The following is a 20,108-nucleotide window of genomic DNA, read 5'->3' on the forward strand; positions in this document are numbered from 1 at the left end:
AACACTGGAGGAGAGGTAGATAGCTGAGGAAAACGCAGTCAGCACAGAAAATGGATGGTTTGTTGCCTGTTGCTTGGAATGCTGACCATGGAGATAAGAGAGCTGAGCAATACTGGGGGAGGACGGGCAGCAGACTGTTGCACAGCACAGCTGTGTGCATGATTGGTGCGTGACTGCTGGATGATGACAATATGCCGCATGTACGAAGTCCATGAACCAATAGACACGGTGGCTATGGCTCGTGCAGCGCGCCTGGCCAGCGAGCGCATGCGTCATAGGCTCCCTATGTTACAATCGAGGCGTGTTTTGGCACCTGCTGGCCACGTGTGCTGAAACCCGTTCCTCTGCAAATGTATAAATACCAGGATTTTTCCGAAGAGCATTGGGCTGGTGTACGGCGAGGCCACCGTTGCCTCCGTGGGGACGCCCATGTAAAGCTGACACCTACTGATTGCTGGGCTGAGCTCGCAGCGCAAGATGACACAAGAATGTATGGATGGTCCATCTTCCTCACAGTCCTCGGGTCGGTATGTTAATTTGCTTTACAAGATACCCTTAGCATAACGCACATCTGTAGTTAATAAATGCTTGCTTTTTCCCCTTATAGTCAGTGTGTGTGTGTTTGCCTTCTCGGGAATCCTCGAAACCACCCTAAAACACTGAAATATTAATTTCAGTGATTGTTAGAGATGATGATAAAGCTGTTAATGATGATATGGTGAGGAGTTGGGTATTGGGAACTGGGAGGAGCAGAGTGGTGGTGGAAGTGTTCAGGTACCATCGTAAAAGCTCTTTGCCTACCCAAAGAACTCTCCCTGAGAATAACTGTGCTATTTGAGTACCAGCAGTGCTATCCAAAGGCATCTAGCAGAGACAGCAAAACTTGTTCTTGCTCCATTGCAGATGATTTAAGTATTTCATGAATAGACAGTTACATTCTGAAATATAAATTAACCTGCAAATAAATGTGCAGAAAGCTTTTACTGAGCTACAGGGTCCTTAGAACTGAAATAAAGAAACCTTGTCATATATGCAGTATAATGTACCATAAAAACAACATAAGCTTTATTGTCTTAAAAAAATATATTGCCCTAGCACAGTTCTTACTGACGAGCAGCGGGGGTTACATCCAGTGTTTTCTCTCACTAAGCATCAAAATGCCTGATCTTGAGGAAATTGCTGTGCATAAAATAGTTCACTTTGCAGTACACTTTTTAACTCAGCCTGAGTTAAGAAATTTCCTCATTGAAATTACTGTAATTAGTACCATGCTCTTCAGTGGAGCAACAATATTCTGCTTGTCGCCTATGTGGCTGCTGGTCCCCTATAGGCATCCCCCCTGTAACAGGCATCAGGCACACTGTGATTATCTCTTGACTTTAAGATGCCAGATTTCCAACTTGCCTCTGGAGCCTGCTGTCATCCATCTCTGGGAGGACATGTTTCTAGAAGAGGATCATTACTTGCAAAATGGAATAGCAGTGATGGATACCTCAATGAGGATGGCCAAGTCTTGATATACACACAAACATATCTGTCTCATTATATGACTCTCTGCTGCAAAGGTAAGAACTCTTTCAGCCTGCTCAAATTGGAAAACCAAGACTTTTGCTTAGACTTCATTGTGCTTATTTTTTCTTTATATTTTTAGTCCACAAAATGCAACTTCTGAACTTCTAGTCTAAACAATGTTTGTACAAAAATGTATTGTGGATTTGCAGCTTCTAAACAAAAACTTGGGAGCTTTTTTTTTAATGACAAATTTACTCAATCAGTTCAAATGCCAGCATGTTGAACTGGCTCTTTTTTTGCCATCTAGTTCATATATACTCATCTTGCGATGAATCTGGACTCTGAGCCTTTAAAGGCACAACCTACAGCCCACCTCTCCAATGGCTTGAAAAAGGCACAGTGATAAACCACTGTGGAACAACTTATGGGATGATGATCTAAGAGAGGCTCTTCTCACTTAATTTCAACCCTTTAAAGGTTAGTCAAAGCTTGTTGTCCAATATAGCTTTAATAGCAGTGGAAACCTCCAGAGGACCATTCTTTAATCTCAGGAGAGGGACTTGAAGCAGCTAGGATAAGAAAGGTGAGATGTTTGATGGTTATTGAAACAGTCTAGATGTCTAATACTGTCTTGAATTGAACAGTCTGGATGTCTAACTATTAGATGGCTGAAGTTTGATTAAGTTATTCTATTAATGACATAAAAGTTGGAATAGAATCTAGCTTACATTCCCACAGTTGTTTTGATTCACAAATGCACAGAAGACCCAAGAAAGGAGTGCAATACTTATTTCTGGCACTAATGAAGTTACATGTATGAACACACGTGTTGTCTGCTCAGTTGAGTAAGCTAGTTCTAGTTTTACATAGTAATTTTTCAGAATACTTTCACACTGATTTTATGGCAGAAGAACTGCTCTGAATTACGTGATGTTTTCTGCTATTTGTAGTGGTCTAAGTAAGCTGCATAATGTGCATAATAATGATAACTCTGGAATGTTCTCTTTGGTTAACCAAAGAAGAAAATTACAGAGTAATGTTAAACTTTACAGATAACATTGACTAGAAACATCATCTGGACAATGGGGACTTAATAAATAAAGCTTGATGACAAGGCAATAGATCATTTTAAACAAATAAATATCACTGAGTTTATTCATACATTTTTTTGGCTCAAATGATGGAAAACTACTTTATATTCCTATATGGTTCACTGCTCAGTACAATTAAAATAATGGTATTTTTGAACCAGTAAGCTCAAGATTAAAATTTGGCAGATCATTTTTAAATTGTGTTCCTAATTCTCCATAATTTGTATTTCTCTCGCTTAGTCTTCATGGCTTTGCTCCTTCTCTGGATAACTGGCTGCCCTTGAAAATGCCTTGCTTTCCATTCCATGCAGATCAACCATTTGAGCTGTTCTATTGTAAATACATTTCTTCTCATACACCTTCTCCCCTCAGTTGTCCCTTTGCCAAGCACATATACTGAGCTTAGCATCAATGCTTTTATGGTTGCTGAAATCAAAGTGAGTAGAATTATTTCTGACTTATTTGTGTGGGGAAATAAATCTTGTTGAATCAAACACAGTAAATAAGATGCTGCAAATACATAAAAGATAACTATCAAGGGTGGGATTCATTTCTCACCTCTATAAACAACTAGAATTCATAGATCTAAATTAGGATGAGATGAAAGCTGCTCTAGAAGTGCTTATTTCTCTTCTGCACCATAACAGGTGTTTAGCTGACTAGCTCATGTGTAGATGACTACATTAAACACTTGAAGTAAGGTATAGTGACACCCACTACTTGTTCCTCTATTTCTTTTCATCTCAGTTGTTGCTTCACTTAATATTTTTTATTAAGAATGACAAAGACCATGTTCCTCACAATTAATCAAATTTTATTTTCCCCTTTTTTTAGCTCAGACACATCCATGCATTTCATTTGGTAGCAAAAACCAATAAGACGTTTCCTGGAGAAACATTTAAACAAATGCCTCCAACAGGTAATGCATAATAATGCATAATACTGGTTGCATAACTTTAGATCAGGTGTCATACATGCCTAGATTCATAAACCGCATTCTCTTTTATTAGATATTCTTGCAGTAGTTTTGTATAGTTAATTTTTACAAATATTGATATCTGGTCATTTTAGATGCCAATTATTTTAACTTAGTAAACATTTGAAGAGAGTAGTAACCACAGCACATTCATCTGTTCTAATTCTGCTAGTCTTTTCTTAGTCCACCATGATGTGAATTTTATGGGTTAATAATAAGGAAGCCTCACTGTTCTCAAATATCCATTGCTTTTTTCCCCTGCTTCCTCACCAATACTCCTGTTTGCTTTGGGTTTCTTCGGAGCAGTTGTTTTGTTTTGTTTTGTTTTGTTTTGTTTTGAGACCTGGCACTACTGTGGAACTAATGATTCAATAACCATTTTGCTGGATATATGGCTTAATTGGCTGTTTCAGGAAGAGGTACAATTAGGTTATTAAAACACTGCAGCATCCTGCTCACTCCTTAACCCTCTTTTAGAAAGTCTTGTAGTTGGTGCTGCATGGTTTGACAGGGTATGCTCTTGTAACAGTGTTCCTCTCAGAGCAGCTCTCAAAGGATCGCTCCTCTCTCCAGCAGTTCTAACTTCTCCTGTTTTTTTTTCTTCACTTCTAGGGTATCAATTATTTTTGCTGTATCACTGAAAGGTTTGAAAGGTTCAAACAGGAAACCAGATATCAAAGAGATGAACAGCACATTATGCACCCAACAGAAACAGATGAGTAGGACATTATACAAACCCAACAGCAGAAGAGATGCATTTCATGATGCCATCTGCTAGTTTCTCACATAAAGCCCTTACTACAGTGATTGCTGATACAGAAGTGCTGAAATAGTCATTAAGTCTGCAATCCCTTTTCCAGCGATGATGTTATTATCCAACAAGTATTGTTAATTGCCTACCGTTGGTATTATACACAATAATAAGGTTACAACAGTTATTTGCTGCATTGTTAGTTGTAGATGTGAAGAAGAAATATGTATATTTATATAATCACTGTTGTTGTTCAAGTATCTGGTAAGTAAGAATGATATCTCAAAGGTGGTAATTTCTGTAGGGATGGTCCCTCCCATTTATGAACTCTTCTTGTTTTGTACATCCTCCTTATACATTTCAGGGAATATGTTAGCCAGTAGCGGACTTTTACACATTATTTTGATTGTAGAAAATGTTTTTAAAAAAAGGAAGAAGACTCCTAGTTATGACTTTGTACTTCTTTCCCCCAGAAGCCACAAAGCAATCAAGTAATTTATAAGATGATGGAAAAGTTTTAAGAAAAAAATTGGTAGAGCACAGGTGTTAGCAACCAAGAAAATTAAGATGATCACTTAACAAGTTGCTTAGACAAAGATCAACCTAAAAATTCACTTGAGTGAATACAAACAAATGTCTGATGGCATACAGGAGCTGTACTGTCATTTTGGACAAGTAGATACATTGTTTTCTTAGTGCACTGCAGAGAATGAATTATCCAGTTGCAGTCCTCCAAAGACTGAATTGGGAGCTGAGGCATTAATTACAGTCATCGTAGACAAATAACAGTATACTTCTCCTGTGGTGAGATGACAAAGTTGAAACAAAAGATGGGTTTAGCATACTTATTGAAAAGCCAGAATTTATTGAACTTTTTAAGCTTGAGGCTTTCTGGATGCATCTAAATTACCCAGATCTGACACACTGATTTCAGATTAGAGAATTCACTAAGTTATCATCTTTGGTCTGAGTGACAAACAGAACCAGGTGGAAAGTGTCACTGAGAGTCTGTGAAGAGAGAGCAGTGAAGGTAGCCAGGGCTTTTTGGCAGACTATCAACCTGAGATCTAAAGGGCAAATAAGCACACTGACTAAACCTCTCTTTTTGCAAAGATAAGAATATACTGCAATTAACTGAGAGGGTTCTTTCTATGGTTCACATGGCAAGAGTCTAACTGAGTTGAAACAGTTATCCTCATACATGCAAAACCTTAAAGAAAACCTGGTTATTTTTTTTGGGCAAGTGTGGTGGGTTGACCCTGGCTGGACATGAGTTGCCCAGCAAAGCCGCTCTATCACTCCCCTTCTCAGCTGGACAGGGGAGTGAAAATACAACAAAAGGCTTGTGGGTCAAGATAAGGACAGAGAGAGATCACTTAGCAATTACCGTCACCAGCAAAACAGACTTGACTTGGGGAAATTAGTTTAATTTATGACCAATCAAATCAGAGTAGCATAATGAGAAATAAAAACTGAATCTTAAAACACCTTCCCTGCACCCCTTCGTCCTTCCCAGGCTCAACTCTACTCTGGATTTTCTCTACCTCATCCCCAACAGCAGCACAGGGGGACGGGGAATGGGGGTTGCAGTCAGTTCATCACACATTGTTTCTTCTGCTCTTTCCTCCTCAGGGGGAGGACTCCTCACTCTTCCCCTGCTCCAGTGTGGGGTCCCTCCCACGGGCTGCAGTCCTTCAGGCACAGACTGCTCCAGTGTGGGTCCCCCAGGGGGTCACAAGTCCTGCCAGAAAACCTGCTCCAGTGTGGGCTCCTCTATCCATGGGGCCACAGGTCCTGCTAGGAGCCTGCTCCAGCGTGGGCTTCCCACGGAGTCACAGCCTCCTTTGGGCATCCACCTGCTCCAGCGTGGAGTCCTCCATGGGCTGCAGGTGGATATCTGCTCCACCATGGACCTCCATGGGCTGCAGGTGGACAGCCTGCCTCACCGTGGTCTTCCCCATGGGCTGCAGGGGAATCTCTGCTCCGGTGCAGATGTTCTCCCAGAGGCACTACTACTGTTGCTGATGGGCTCGGCCTTGGGCAGCGGTGGGTCTGTCTTGGAGCCAGCTGACACTGGCTCTGTCAGAAAAGGGGGAAGTTTCTAGCAGCTTCTGACAGAAACCACCCCTGTAGCCCCCCACTACCAAAATCTTCCCATGCAAACGCAATAAAGCAAGAAAGACAAATACTGAGGAGAATGTAACCATTTTAGTTGGCAATTCAAAATATGACTGCTTAACACTTCAATAGATACATTTAAGACTATAATTGAAGAAAGTAATGCTTCATGCAGAAAAATATGTATTTGGGCTGAAAGACAGCAGAATTATTTTGAAAAAAAAAAGAACATATTTACTAAAAGATTCTGTAGCAAAACTGAGTTTCTAAACATCTTGCATAAAATATTGGATTCCTTTTGAAGAACAATGCATAATTCTGGAGGGCAACAGAAATAAAATTCTGCTGCATTAACCAAAAGCACAGGTATATTCATGAGAAACCTTCTGACCTTGGGCCAGGTCTCCTCCCAATCTACTAGAATTATTCTTTTCATAACCTTTCTGTCAGCTCCCGTCTTCTGAACTGCAGTCTGCTTCTTCTTGCCTTGCTATAGCAAAAAGCCGTGAGGCATTTCCTGACTCATCGCCAAGCCCCATACGTCACTGAACAATAAATGCCAGTCAGCAAAAATTTCAGATTCTGGAATACCCTCATCTATGGGCAAGGACAGACTTCCCTGGTAACATCTCGCTGTCTCAAAGTGTACATTTAGCATACATAAGCAGACTTAGGCTACTATTCACTATCTAAGCACTGCATTTCCTAAAATGTGGATGGAGAAACTATTCACAATTTTGGCCACGGAATATTTCACACCCTAACTGAAACTGTTCACAACAATCAGTTTTTTAGCTTATAGACATATTTCTAAGGGATTCTATCTGACCTTTTCCCAGCTGCCTGCCACTGAAGCAATGCCCAGCACAGTTCTTTGGAATTCACTGAGTGTTGAAATACCCTCTGATGTTTCACTATGTCAGCAGTTTGTGTTGAACTCGTCTGAAGTTCTTGAATCCATATTAAGGCATGTGTAGAACATGTAGTTATGGTAAAACATTGCATAACTGTGCGATGCGCAAGCTTAAAAGAGTTCTTCTGTAAACATAGGAAAGGTTTTTCCACATTTCACAATCTGAAAAAAACCCACTCCTTTTAGTGTGACTGGCTGAAGACATAAGGGAATTCTATACATAGTATGGACATGGAGACAACATAGTTGCAGCCTGATCCAAGCCCTGCTGATGTGAACATGAGTCTTTCCCTTGTTCTTTTCTTTAAAACAGATTTTTAATCAGACCTTTATTTCATCCACAGCAGTAGCCTTAGTCTAGCTCCCTTGGTATTCACTGGACTTTATCATTAATTCAGCTAGGGACATAAACTAGTTCTGTTTTACAAACTATGCTTAAATAGATTCATGTCTTTTATCCTGTGTCCTACTTTATGTAATTATTTATTCAACTAAATAGCTCATCTTCTTCACAGTCTCCCTTATCCGTTTCTCTACCTTCCCTAGACCTTGCACTGCCTCCTGGAGGAACAGCCCTGCCTGAAGGTATGGGAAGAAATAAAATGCATGTTAGATTTGTTCTTCACACTCATATAGGCATTCAGATACACATCCTACAGGAAGGAAGAAGAACATTTTCATGAACATTGTTAACAGTATGTGCTATATTTTTTCTGACTTAAAGAACAGAACAGCTGACACATAGATTTTTTTTTTATTATTGAATTTAAAAAATTTGCATTCACTGTTCCCTAGACAAAAAGTTCTGAAAAACCTACATTCATAAACCTTTCACAGAAGTCCAGTTTGGAGCTTTTCTTTTAAAATGAGTTTTTTTATTTTTCTGATTGTTGTTGGATAGTCCAGGAAAAACTACCATCTCTCCTACACAACTACATTAGGTTTTCAGCTGGGGTAGCTGGGTTTTGACTCAATCCATTAGGCAGTAACTATTTTTGCTTTCTTCTTTCCCACTGACTAAGGAATATAACTGCTCAGCTCTGCAATTACTGTTTATTCAGCAAGAGAAATGTCTTTCCTTCAAACAGCCTTGCAGGATAAGGAAAAACATCCTCTGTCCTGTAATCTGGTACAAAGTTTCTGTGAGAGCCACAACTGCCTCTGCACTGCTTTGTGATGGGCCAGGAATGATTCTTACTATTCACTGAAAGAGCCCTTGTTCTGGAAGCCCTGAAAAGTATTGCTTTCGGGCTCTAAAGTGGCTTCCCTTCTTGGTTCATAGCCACAGGACGGTTTGCAGTGTGAATGCACCAATGAGAAACACATTTTAAATAAGAAAATATGTATACAGATGCTAATCACAGGATTGAAAACCAAGTGCAGTTCTTTGAATTCAGCCAAGCTATATTTACTCAACTTCTTTCACTTTTTTTTTGTCATTTTAGAGGAAGACATGCCATAACATGGTAATAGAATGCAAAATTACTAAGTATGAGGAGGAACACAACAGCAATAACAATATTTATTTATTTATTTATTTATTTATTTATTTATTTATTTATTTATTTTAGTTTGAGGATAGTACAATAAGAAAAAAATTGATGAAGTGCAGAATTACATTTTTCAGTTAAGAGAGGAACTCTTTTACTATTAGAGTTAAATGAAATAACTGTGGTTTTGAAATTTCACTGTTAACGTAACTAAACATTTTTCAATAGAACTGAATCTTAAGTTATATAATTATGAAATTTAAATGCATTTCCCTTTGCTTTTTCAGCAAGATCCCTGGCACGTCTTTGTAGAATAAAAATATGGAAGGCTTTAACTTTTTGCCTGTAACAGAAAGCATGAATTTTCCCCTCATTTAGTAGGGGTGAGGGATCACACAACTCCTGTGCTGAGTATCCATCTCAGGGGCAGGAGAACCACAAAACCAGTGTCACATGTATCACTTTTCTGAGGTTCAGCTAGGCTCCTTCTGCAAATTTGTTACTTCTCCTGCGGTCATGCTAAAATATTTAAAGCTGTAAAAAGAAACTTCTAAAGCCATTCCTCCATCTTTTGGCACAAGATGGTTTACTCAGCTAGAATAATAATGCATAACAGACTTCTGGGGCCCAAGAAAGCTAAATAAAGATCCCTGGTACTGAAGCAATAAACTTGCCATTTTTTGCAATGTAAAGGGTTAAATTATATCTTCAACAAAAGCAATTGCAAGATGCACATTGATTTCAAAGAAGTTAGTTAGGATTTCATGTACAGGTAAAAAGCTATTGCTACACCTTAAAAATCATACATTACCTGATACTGATTCTGTCGTGGAAAATGCAAAGTATATTCTAGTCTTTTCATCAGTATACCAGTCACCAAATAAGTAGGAGTAATGCTAAAAATCAGTTGCTAACAAGCATGAAAACACTATAATAAGATAACAAGATAAATTGATGCTTCTTCATGGCATATAACTATTCCTTCTCATCACTGAATGTTTTCAGGAATATATGAATGTAACAAAGTTAAGAGGTTTTGACATGGAAAATCAAGGAACAATGGATAAAATATATTGCTGACTTATCACAAACTGCTACACAGTTTCATTTCATTTTCTAAAATTTGTATAATAGAGAAAATAAACATGATGAAATGTTTGAAATCAGAATGTTTCCTAAGCCTTGCAACATATTGTTCTGTCTAACAATAACACAGTGACATTCTGTAGACAATTTTACTAGAGATATTTAACAAAGCAAAATTTGCTTTTGTAGATCAGCTTCTTTCCCGCAAGACTTGTAGAGCTGCAAAAACACATTAAATGTATGTCTTGAACTTTAAAGCCATCCAGAAATGACCACATCATTTTTCAAGTTCCTTCTTTCTTCCATAATTCCTTTTTTCTTCCATTTATGCTGTAAAACACAGCAACACAGTTTCTAATGTTTTGTTTCTGAACAGCTGTGTAAAAAATTAAGTGCAGAACTGAGAATGCATCTGCATCCAGGGGCTAGGAACAAAGTCATGCTCCAAAGTCTTTTATAGGTATTGTAGACTTTGAAAAACTCAACTTCTTTTCATTTTTTCAGTCAGTTAAATTCAGTATAGGATACCATCCCACCTTTTCCTTCAGAGCTGTAGTATGCTAATATCATATAGACATTACACCCTTAAGGTTCCAAGTTTTTGAGAAGACTCACTACCATGCCACCAATTTAGATAGCTCTTACAAATAACACATGTAAAGGGGATACCAGAACTAATTTTAGCTCAGAATTCTTAGGGAATTCACTAAGCTACATATTGCAAAACATAGCAGCTCTCAGTTTATAAAAAGTCCTGAAATTCTTTCTGCTCCATCTTTTGTTGGTTTTACGGTAGACACAAAAAAAAAAAAATTCTAGAGAAATGTCATTACTTAATCACTGCTTCTTGCATACATAATCAACGGTGTATGCTAAGATGCCTGTGTGCTCCTTCACATGCAACCCTAGAGATAAGGCAGAAAGTAATAAGTATTATTCCCAGGGCAGAAGCCATACCTTTGCATTTGTCTAGAGCCAGAGATAAGCATGTTCCCCATGAAAAGGGGAGCAGAGATTCAGGTTCCTCTGCATCTCTCAGAGAGAGGCTCAGAAATGAAGGGCTGATACTCTGACATCAGCTGCCAGGGAGGTGCTCTTCTTCCAGATCATGCCTTGCTTATGGGGCACATGCTTATGGGGCATGGCGTATTCCCAGGTGCCAGCTTTTCTGCACCTAGGTGGGCAGGAAGCTGCCAGGAAAGCTATTGCCTATGTACAGAAATAGCCCAGGATAAGTTATTTCATTCACACTATTGCATATACGCAGAAATAGCCCAGGGCAGCCAAGCTGTATGTGGTAGGTGGGACACATGACAAGGAAGGATTATGTGGGACCTACTTGCTCTAGGGCCAACCTCACTGCTTGGGACAATTCAACACAGCACAGAACTCTGTCTGCCATTGTATCAAGGAAAATAAGTTTAAGGGAGGTCTCACTAAGTCATTCAGTCCCCCGTCCAAACCCAAACTAGGATCAACCATAGCTATGTGCTCAGTTTTGCTCTAGACATGCTGTGCAGTAGGGCTGTTCAGTATCTTTTTTTTTTTCCCTTCCTTTACTTATGTTTGACTCATGCACCAGTTCTCTTTGTGGTTCCTGGCTTGTGTTGCAGAAAGCAGGCTGCCCAGCAGCAACCCGTGCAGTCTGCTTTAATGTGCATATATCATCAGCTTCACACTTTATTCAAATATCCAGCAAAGAAAAAGATGAAAGAAAACAGAGGCTGCAATGGTTCACACAGATTATGTAACATCTGCTCTATAATCAGTGGAAAATAATTTGTCTGCCTCATCAACGACATTACTCATATTTATGTAGAAAAATAAACTGCATGAAAAATGAGTTTCAACCTTGGCAACAGATCCTCACTTCTACTTACAATAGAGCAGAAACTGGAAATGGAAGAGGTGTAGCCGCTTACAGTATAAAGGCATTTCCGAAGACATGAATGTGTGTTGCATTCCTGAGCATGACCTGAATTCCCCCAGCACAGTGAGACCTGCTGGAGAAGGCTGCGGGGGGAGAGAGAGAGAGAGAGCGTGTGCTTTTCATAACATAAAGCACAGACCACTATGAACTAAAGAGAAAGAAACTTCCCTTTAATGAAAAATGAATGGTGTTATATTTAAAATACTGTGGTAGTTTATGACCTGATAATCAAAGTTACACAAGCAGGTATGTGCTTTATGAGGTCCTCTTTTCCACTGTGTTCCCCCATGCTGAGTGCCAAGAGGCAGGCAGCAATGTGGCAGGTGGGGCCATACATTTGGTTTATGTTTTACTTGGGGGGTAGAGGAAATGAAAACTCTCTTTAAGTTCTTGAAATATTTATGTCTTAAGAAAATCACCCTGAAGGAGGTCTTCTTTTTATGTGCAATGTAATAATAACACCTTTGCATAGAACTCTGCCATGACCTATAAAAACACACACAATGGCGTTTTGCTGTCAGCATTGTATAGCTTCAAAAAAAAAGTTTCTTGCTCTGTTAGACCTGCAATTTTTGTTAAAAGTTTTGGGAAGCTCAAAACCTGCCTTAGACCCAGGTGTAAGGCATTAAATGTGTTGGAAGGAAACAAAATGGACGAGGGAACCTATCCAAAGAACAACATAATGATGTACATCCAATTTAAAAGGAATTAACAATGAATGCTAATATATTCTTTTAAAGCCACTCACGGTATATTACATTGGGGAAGACTGCTACATTCCAAACAGGGCAATCAAGAAGATATTCAGTGACAGCTGCCAGTACCAAGTTTTTGCTCATTTCTTTGGAATAAGAGTTATCTAATCACATATTCATTGTTTTCTCTTCCTTCTGTATGAAAATCAGAAGCTTACAAACACATTTTATGTCTCTGACTTTTTGGGGTACTTTTTCCACTGATTTTTGAGCAGAGATACAAAATGGAACTTAATCCATTTATTGTACTTCTAGTGTCAGATTATATAATAAAGTAAAATGTGTCTGCTATTCATTTATCAGTATTTCAAATCAGCTAAGTTAATGGGTAAGTAGATGGCTTTTTTATCATTCAGTGAACATTTGCACAGATGTAACTTTCTCAGAGGACAAAACTAAAAACTGTTTGCAACACTTTCTACACAGCTTTTTATACTGAGTAATATTTCTCTAGTGACCCTGAAAGTTGAAGTGTACTTTTATTTTTGATCAGCCTGGTTGTGGGGCTGTCCGGTTCATTGTTACAGTAGAGATAATTTGGTAGAAATATCTAGAATTCACTGCGTTTGCTGTAGCTTAACTACTGTATTATTTTTCCATGCAATTGTTGCAAGACTTTTAGGCATATGACAATTTAGCACCTAATCTAATACTCCAAGAGAGATGTGTTTTGCTAAAATATTAACTGTAAAGAATTTAATTTAAATTTAATGTAATGTATCCTCAAATGTCACTTTTAAGATGTAAATAAGTCAAAGAAATATTTTATGAGAATATTTTGAGTAATTAATCCAAACTTGTCTAAATTAGCAAAAGGTTTTTGCAGTGATTCCAATAGGTTTTGAATCAGGACATCTCCAGGTAAGTTCTGAGTTCAGAAGTCTTTTTAATTCTATAGTTACTGCTGGCTTTGCAAAAGCTACATCTTTCCCAACACTATATAATGGCTTAAATTGAACAAAATTCTTAAACAAAATTTCTCACTTTCTCAGGTACAGAAGCATAAAGGTTTGGAATTTCTACATGCACTTTTTATTTGAATTTGCATCTTACTGAAATCTTGTGGCGAGGAATCTCAGACATGAAAAAACTTTGCAAAGAATAATTATAAAATGTTTCCTTGATCATTCCAAGCTTATGTATGCAAGGTGTTCTTCCTCTTTGCCCATAAAAAAAGATTTTGAGCATAGCAATACATAGCTCCTACACAGTGCTGGATATTCCCTCTACCCTGCTAGAAATGAGTAAATGAGAAAACAAAAAAAAAAAAGCTTCTGACAAAATTTTAACCTGTATTTTAATTTTTATATATCTCTCATATTCTCTTTGGAAATAAACATAGTTCCTTCCTGATGTGAGGAAGTAATTTCATAGTTCTTGTGGGCTGTCTTCTCTCAGACTGGTCTGTGACAACCACTGGAAAAAATTGATTCAGATTGAGCGTGAATATTTTAGATAACAGCAATATTCTATTTTCAGTAATACTTTCTGTCACCATACCTATTCTTACTAATCCACTGTTGGTTTCTTCAACACATTTGACCTGAGAGCATTCAACGGGTTGTCTGTAATGGGTTGGCAGGTATTTTCATCCTATGGTGGATACCACTGAAGTGTAAGAACATCCTTCCCTTTACTATGGTTATCAGGCTGCAATTCTCCATAATGAAGGAGAAGAATTATCAAGCATTTCTCTAAAAATGAAAGTGTGCTTATCATTAGAGGGGTCTTGCTGGTAAGGCTGACTTCCCCCTTGCTGGCAAAGGGACCTTGCAAATTCCACATGATGTGCCATGGAGAGCAGCAGGTGGCATGCCGCAGACATTTCCTGCCGGGAGTAAAGGGACTTCAGTGTCCCTATATCTCCAGTTCTAGATGGGACTTGAAAATTTCAGCTTGACAGCCCATGCGACCCCTGCCCTGGTGAAGATTTTGTAGGAACAGATGCATTTTCCTGATAAATCGGTACCCTCATTTCCTGGAAATACTGTTTTCTTTTGTGATACATGGGCTAATTTTGCTCTTTAACAAAGACGTTCAAAAGCTTGCTGATCAACCTGAGTAAATCTCCATCACTGGTAGCCCTGTCCTTGTTTTAATCTGGCATACTTCTGGGGTAAATTAGAACCAGTTAACATCCTATAATTGTGTCGGATGCTAATTATAAAATTTTTGCTGAAGCTTTCAGTACATGTTTGTAGCGTTTGTAACTTTTGTCCCACTTCACATTCCAAGGAGGGAACATGTGATTTTTGTTGATGATAGCAGTTTTAATTAAATGCTATTCTCCACTGGTGTAGGTAATGATGGAGAAATCTGCATATTAAAAAAAACCAAACCAAGAAAGACAATGCAAAATGCTGTATAGTCTTGCACGTTTATCTTTTACCTTCAAACAAAGCAAGCAAAAGGGCAGAGATCTGTCATTTTGCTTTATTCCTCTTTATTATAAGGGTGTCATATCTTTCATTTTTTAAATTATCCCATTGAACTTTCAGAGCTTTTCAATCAGCTAATATATCCTGTAATAACACAGAGTGCTGAAGGTAAAATAATAATTTTTACTGAAGATTTTTTCTCCCTTGAAAAGAAAGAAGCAAGTGCACAAAGGCTAGGTCAGGATTACTGGCATAAGTGAGGACAGGTTTCAGTGTAGCATAACTGATTTAGTTCCCTTGCCTCAAGGGTTCAGCTGATGCAGAAGATGCAGAAAACTCCACCTTGAGTAGATCCGTATGGATAAGAGTTCAGCCTAAAGATAAGTAGGACACAGTTGTCCAAATATTAATGTTTCAGTAGTTTTATTAAGCTAATGAAAAAGAATTAGTCCTTAAATCACAAAATTAGTTTTAATAATGTAGAAGTGTTAATAATTGGCATAGGTAAATATGGTACACGGATGATTGTCCTTGACAAGAAAGACAACTGGTTTTGCTTGATCAGGCAGCTGGATAATAAACCTGCACTATGTCCTGATATGAAGTTTGTTAATGTTAAGACTAAACAGTAAGGTTGCTTTAACACGTTCAGCTTACAGTTTGTTGCCTAATACTAATATAGTCTAAATTTATGTCTTTGAACTAGGCTGGTACTGTTCTGATCGCATGGTAACTGTAAATGGTACTTTGCTTTAAATGCAGATGCATCTATAATGAACCAATTAAGCAGAGAACCCTGTCTTATTGTGGGGATCACATCTATAATATGTAGTTTGCTAATGGACACGTAAATTGGATGCCTTGAAAATATAAGGGGCGCTAAAGAGAAATTTTTAGAAGCCATTCTTACACTCTGATATATAACTTTCAACTTGTTTTTGACATGCCAAGATTTTGAACATGAAAAGACTTATTTATAAATTCTGTTATCTCCAGTTCTGATTTCTAGCAATGAAAACAATGGAATTCCCGCTGGGGACAAGAAGATTCTGTTGTACTAAAAAAATACTTTGTAGTAAGTTTTATGACAGTGTTTAACAAGAATCAACTACGAACCCTGAAAAGGGAACTTAAAACTAGAGATATCCATGATGGCCTAAGAGCACAAACAGGAGAATATTTCTAGGCAGAGATAATATACTCTGATAGACAGATTGGTATAGCTGGAAAATGTAATAAACTTAGAGACACATATATGTTTCAAACTGATCATGATTTTATGTGCCCAAAGGCTTGCGTGACATTTCCAACCATAGTTACTTACAATCCTAGTCTTGCTTAAAAACTAACCTAACTTTTACTAAGCAGTTGCAGCACCTTAAATCTTTATGGAGCTAAGAACTGCAAGTTTTAGTTTGCTTGCCAGGGTTTGGCTTAATTGGTGATTAACGAATATGATACAGATATTGCACTAGGTAGGAAACTTGGATTTGTTCCAGTATATCTGTTCATGAAAACCAATAAGTATGTAGTAGAAATTATAGATTAATCACTCCAATATAGGAAGAAATTTTGTATAGATGCTCATCATTAAGTCATAGTCGTCAAAGAGAAAAATTAGAAGAAAAGTAAACAGAAGACAAGAGGAAAAAAGAGATTATTTTTTCCCCCAAATTGTGTGACTGTCACTGAAGATGCATAGGACTTACATTCCTAATGTCTATTTGCACTTTTGAGCATGTCTACTAAACACAGTTCTTTGCTTTTCAGGCAACACTTTCAGAATGACACTTGATTAATACATACCTATGTAAACTAGTTACAAACTCACATTTTCACAAGAATTAATATGAACAAGAAATCGTGTAACACATAGCATTACATATTTTTGCATTAATTATGTTAATACCATTAAAATATTTTTATCATCATTATCAGATTATCTTTCAGAAGGTGTTGTGAGATTCTTTTCACCCCACTGTGTGCACCAAAACATGAGGTGTGTTGAAGGAGTCTAGTGTGACTAACTTAAAACTTCAGTACAGAAAATAAGACAAAGTTTGGATAAATTACTTCTGGAGGTATCTTTTCTCTCAATTGGGTTTAGACATACCATGGGATAAGCCTAGGTATCTCATATTAACAGTTCTGAAGTTAGATAAGAGGAGTCCCAAGCTGGGAGGCAAAGGGTTAAATTTTGTTTTTCAATAGCTTGGTCTAATCTTGTATTGAGTGAGTTTCACCGAAACACAAAGTTTTTCTCAGGATGTCTCATGAACAAATTATTCCCATCCATTAGTGAGAGGATAAATTCAGCCCAGGCAATAATGCTGGTGAGACCCTCCAAACATACCTCATTACTCTCCTTGGTTGTATTAAAGAGGAACTAAGACCTCAAATAAATCAAGACAAATGTTGAAAGAAGATTTACAGCAGGAAAAAGACTTATGATTATAGAACTTGTCTGCAGATAGACAATATAATTGTATCCTTTGGAAACCTAACAGAGTTTCTTATTCATTGCTGTACTTAGAATTTGCTCCTAATGGGAAAAAGTATGTATATGCATATGTATTAATGAACTGCATAGCAAGAAAACTGTGATGTTGCATATTATTAGTGTAATTTTTTTTGCTAGTTTTGTAAATTATGAAAGAACATACATTTATACAACTTGTTTCATTACTTTTGTATTTGCTTGATTTTACCGCAGTCCTACTAAGATGTAATTCTTACAACACACCAAGTTTTATGTTTAAACTCCAGTGTTTGGAAATACTAAATTAAGATTGACTACACAGTTGGAATTCATGCCCCTTGCCCATAAGCATTTTGACAGTCTTTACCTATGGAACATATTTTATCTTTTTTCCAGAGGTCCTTTGCCTCATTCAAGGAACTGAGTGGATAGTAATTCCAATTAGCAAGCAGTAACCCATTTTTTGTTTGGATTTTTGTTGTTGTTAATTTTGTTTTTTATTGTTCAGTGTGTGTATCCCATCTGAATGACCAGAAAGTTTGCGTGAAGAACATTATGCATCAGGCTCAAATCTACCATAAGAGGCTCATTGTTTAGTTCACAAATTGTTTAGTTTGCCGATTTTCATTTTCTTGTTCTATTGTACCTTGGTTTTAAGGATAAAGTAATAGTTTAGAATACATCCAGTTAAGAATAGAGAGACTGGATAGCTGTCTTTCAACTTCATGTCAGGTCTCTTCATAAACCCTTTCAGATTTTTTTACCGCTTGTTACTGAACAGAAATCTCTTAGCAAATTCCTTGTGAATGATGTAGCTCTTGAAGAAAATACCACAACTATCTGTTAAAGTTCAGGAGAGAATAAATACATTAATAATGCTACTTGGTGTTCATATTTCAGAAGACAATGCACAACTTCAGCAAACAGTGAGCAACAACATTTGATTCTAGGCCAAAAAATCCACAATAAGGACTTAAAATGTATAGTAACTGCCCATTCTTTCTTTTAATTTTTTGGTGGTAGTGGTCAGAATCCCCCCAAAATTAGTCATACTTAAACATATGTCCTTTTTGTGTCCATGTACAGAATTCCATGGGAACAGTGATTATGGATCCAACAAACCATGCAAAATACTGTTGCTAGTCCAAAAAAAAAGACAATAAAAGAAAGCTCTCAGTCCAGAGATACTCCTTTTGATTTTTGTGTGCATGTGTATTTATTTATCTTAAATCATTATTTACATTCAGTAACACTCTACTTGTTGAGTTTGGGACACAGAGGCTGAATAAATTCAATATAATGACAAAAGATTAATTTCATGCTGTCTAAATAATATTTATCAATCCAGCCCTTCTCTGTAAATGAACAATTTAAAATGTATGCCTGTGGCACACAATTGCCAACCCTGGGCCATGTGTCACAAATACATGTCTGATGCCTGCCTTGCTTTCAATAATGAATGATGGCTCACAACTTGCCACACTAAAATGAGATTCCTTGTTTATATTTTATCTCCCTCTTCCTCCTTCCAGCTTATTCAGGACATGCTAGAAATATTTAGGATTCCCAAAGGGCTTTATCAAGAAACAAATCTACAAGACTCAGTGCTGCAGAAGATACAACAGTTTCACCGATAACACTACAAAACAATATATAATAACTACTGCATGGTGACACCTTCAGGCCTCTAAGTATAGAAGACAAAAATCAGAAGATAACTAGTTTACCATACCTTTAGGATAATGTTCCTCCACTAGACTAAAAAGATAGCATTAGCTATTAGGAAAAAAGAGGGGAAATTATCATCTTACAGACCTTTGCAAAGAAATCTGGCATGCGTTATTTCTATTGTCCTTAAACATTGTGCTCAACACAAACCACAGTTTTGACTTTTCCACCAGTCTCCCAGCAGCACGGCTACTGCCCCTCAGCTAAAGCAACAGCAGACTAGCACAGTAGGGCTATCTGACCATAGTCAGCACCAAATAATGAGCCCATGAAATGAAGGTTTTGCCAAGTGCCAGTCTGATTATTGCAACAGAGCTAAGTCATTTTGCTGGAGTAGTCTAAAAAGGACCAAGGAAAAAGTGATTAGCAGCCAGCAGAAAGTGAAAAGACACTATGAAGAGCAAGATAAAGCATTGTTGCAAGTCTGTAAGAGCTAGCTTTCCAAAGCTATCAGCCATGCACTGTTGTCAGCAATTCAAGTGATGTGTATAGATGATGGCTGTGGCACTGACTAGTGTCACAGACTGAGGACTAATGTAGGAAGTGGCAAGTGAAAATATTTAAGAGGCAAAAGTCACTTCCAATTTTGCATGAAACACTTTATATCACACAGGCAATGTGATAAAAATTATTAATGAATGTTATTTTTACAGAGAATTTAAGCACAGCTACTAATACAAATAGTACTACTAATAATACAATACTCACTCTCCCACCCCATGACTTCCTCTCTCTGATGATACAAAATAATCAGAGCAGAGATTGATTTGAACCAACTAAAGAGTATGCCTGATTTACTGGGGAATTGTGAAGTGACAGTCAGGTCCTAGTCCTGGGTGGGTTTATAAAAACTGATGTAAAGGTGAGATTTTCCTTAATAGAACCAATTTTATTTTATTGA

General features: G+C 37.5%; 1 long non-coding RNA gene across 1 annotated transcript; it reads left to right on the forward strand.

The window, feature by feature from the left end:
- The first annotated feature begins 237 nt into the window (after positions 1 to 237).
- Positions 238 to 9,154, forward strand: LOC121233258. Its single transcript, XR_005932247.1, has 3 exons — positions 238 to 531; positions 8,499 to 8,503; positions 9,143 to 9,154. It is a non-coding gene; the product is annotated as an uncharacterized LOC121233258 (long non-coding RNA).
- Positions 9,155 to 20,108: the final 10,954 nt, after the last annotated feature.

Source organism: Aquila chrysaetos, chromosome 4 (assembly GCF_900496995.4).
Source record: "Aquila chrysaetos chrysaetos chromosome 4, bAquChr1.4, whole genome shotgun sequence".
NCBI classification, from domain to species: domain Eukaryota; kingdom Metazoa; phylum Chordata; class Aves; order Accipitriformes; family Accipitridae; genus Aquila; species Aquila chrysaetos.